General features: G+C 35.5%; 1 long non-coding RNA gene across 1 annotated transcript; it reads right to left on the minus strand.

The window, feature by feature from the left end:
- Nucleotides 1–1101: 1101 nt before the first annotated feature.
- On the minus strand, nucleotides 1102–2198 carry LOC145807683 (uncharacterized). Its single transcript, XR_014350973.1, has 2 exons — nucleotides 1828–2198; nucleotides 1102–1362 (listed from the first exon to the last, which is right to left on the minus strand). It is a non-coding gene; the product is annotated as an uncharacterized LOC145807683 (long non-coding RNA).
- Between the last annotated feature and the right edge of the window lie 900 nt (nucleotides 2199–3098).

Below are 3098 nucleotides of genomic sequence, written 5' to 3' on the forward strand. Positions count from 1 at the left end.
CTGGGCAACACAAGGACTTGAAGTGCACCAATGAATGCAATACAATGAACATATAATTGAAAATAAAGGTCATATCATGGAGTTCGAGTCAAGGTTTCATAAAATCCCCAGCAGAGTCGCCAGAAACTGTAACATGCCCGGGGGGTACCCGCGCGCGTTAAACAGTTCGGACCCCCGAGATCTCTTCGATCTATTCTCACGAGTGCAATGTGAAACATAAATGAGAGTCCAGTTTTGGCAACTTTTATTGAAAATCCATTTTATTACAATTTTGTCAAAAATGAACTGCGTCATCAGATCTCAGAGTCGCCACCTAATATTTATTTTGGGAAAATTAGGAAACCCATGACTCGTGCCAAAGCTACTGTTCGTCGTAACCAAGGATACTTGGCTCGGAACCTTAGGTATGAGAGGGGAAGGTCAATAATGAGCACCCCCGCCCACCCGATCAAAGATCGGCCTTTACTAACCATGATATGAAATTTATTTTATTTATATGTTCATGTTCTGATTAGTTAATAAATCCTAAAATTTACTATGTGAAGCATACAAGTATAGACTATGCCATTCATTTTGGAACAATTTGATATCATGCATTTTGAAAGAGTTTTGACGATGTACAACCCAAATAAATTGAGTTTACAAGCATGAAAAATCAACATCATTCCAAATTAAGCGACACAACCTCCATCCACTGGCATTCATAGAGTTATATCACATAAGCAACTAGCCTCATGGTAGAATGCTAGACATAGTAAGAAAAACACGCACACATGGGATGCTAAAGCATAAAAACTCACATGTTTGATGTCCCACGAACAAGCTGCAAAACAAAGTTAGTAAAATATGCGTGATCTTATATACAAAACCCTAATGCAATTCACTCATGAGATGCAACTAAAGATTCGGCTTCTAAAATATGATATGTGAATCATCTCAAGAACATGAGGTAGCGCACATAATCACATAGGAATTGATTAAATCCACAAATGCAAACTTAGCCGAATCAAGATGCATGAAACATGGATGCAAAGCATAACTATGATGAAAAATAAATATGATGTTTATGTACAAATAAAGAAAGCAAGTAAAAGAACGGGATGGAAAGAAGCGGGGCGGGGAATTATTACAACATTTTAAAGAATAATTACAAACCGAATTAGAGAGGGATGAGGAGAATATTACAACAAAATAAAAACCTCACAATACACTCAAAATAAAATAAATAAATAAAATAAAAGCTTCATGTTCTTTAGAACCGCCGGCGGAAATTGGCCAATATTGGAAGATTACGCCATCTTGTTCGGAAGAAGCTAACCGACCGGCCAAATAGGCCGGCCGGCGAACTAGGCCAAGCAAAACCTGTCTTGTTGCAAAACCAAGAAAAGGAACAAACAAAAAAAAAAATATGTAGGTGGCTCAACTAACCACTACCGGTTAGATTAAAAAAGAAAATAAATATAAAATAAAATAAAAAAGTGCAAACTCACAATATAAACCTAAAGCAATAAAACAAATATAAGATAGAACATGCAAGATTATAACAGAACTAATATGAGACTAATACACGAAAAAAAATAAATGTGAGGTAAAACATGCAAGATTATAACAAAACTAATATGAAATTAAAGTATGCGAATAAAAATAAATAAATAATTATGAGCTAAACAAACCACTAGGATTATAACAACATACTATGAAATATAAAGTAAGAAAATAAATATGAGATAAACAACTACTTGGATTATAACAAAACACAATGAAATAAGAAGTAAGAAAATAAATATAAGATACAAAATATAAGAAAATGAAAGATTAAAAATTCACCTTCCAAAGAAAGATTGGACTTCTTGATTTCCAAACTTCCTCTTGATTACCCTCAAGTGTAGGAAGTGTGTTCTCAAATCCTTAATTCAAAATTATGGAGTTTATGGAGTTTGTGGTATGAAAAGTGGTTAACTCTCTAGTTTTTTTTCACTTTCAATCACTAAACATTCTTCCTTATGGTCGAGGCAATTGATCTTTGGCTATATCAGAATTTTTGGAGTGGTTTTGGTGTATGGAAATGAGGAATTTCAGCAGCTATGGAAGGTATGAGGTGTATATGGAAGATAGGAATATTTTTGGTTCAAAAACTCAATTTTTCTCTCTTTTTTCACCCTTTTCTCACTCCTTTCTCTTCAATTTCGTGGTCCTCCTCCTCTCTTACAATATGATCATTCTATATAGGCAATGAGGGAGAGTAAAGGTCAAAAAGAAGGTGGGAGACAAGGTGGGAGACAAGAATGTGATAGGAGGGCAAATTTTCAAGGTGGTTGCATGGGATACTCCTTTATGGATGCAAACAAAACCTCTTTTTGACAATGGAGGATGATTAGGTATAATGGAGGATGAGTGGATGCACTTGAATGGCTCAAAAAATAGGTAAATGGGTTGCCCCAACCGAACCAAAACCAAGAAAAATGGGCTATTATTGTTTTGGGTCGAATCAACAAAATCTGCTTTTAAGCCCAACTTCAAATGGACATATCTCCGCCATATGGACTTGGTTTTAGGCAGTTCTTCGGTCTAAATTGAAGCCCCAGAAGTCTACTTTCCAATGGTGGTGGCCTCACATTTAAATTCCAAGTGTACAAAGAGATATGCCTAATTTAGTGAAGGCTGTCTCGGGCTGGGTCAACAAAATCTGCTCTTAAGCTTCACTTCAAATGGGCATATCTCCCTTATTTAGACTTGGTCTAAGGTGGTTCTTGGGTCTAAATTGAAGCCCCAGAAGTATACTTTCCAATGGTGGTGGCCTCACATTTAAATTCCAAGTGTACAAAGAGAAATGCCTAATTTAGTGAAGGCTGCTCATTTCCTTCTTAATGATTTGATACTCATCCTTTTCCTAAACCTGCTTTCTTTCATCCCCTCCTATTTCCTTCAACTCCAAACCTATAAAGAAGATATTTTTAAATATTTTTCAAAAATTTCACCTCCCTTCCATTTATTTCCAGTTTGTCCTTTTTACTGAAAAGTGCAATATTTTAATCGAAATGGGAGCCTCGGGACATCGTAGAAACATTTAAAAAAAACATATTTTGAAAAGAGGGTTT

This window comes from Camellia sinensis, chromosome 14 (genome assembly GCF_055761805.1).
Source record: "Camellia sinensis isolate YWXY chromosome 14, ASM5576180v1, whole genome shotgun sequence".
NCBI lineage: Eukaryota > Viridiplantae > Streptophyta > Magnoliopsida > Ericales > Theaceae > Camellia > Camellia sinensis.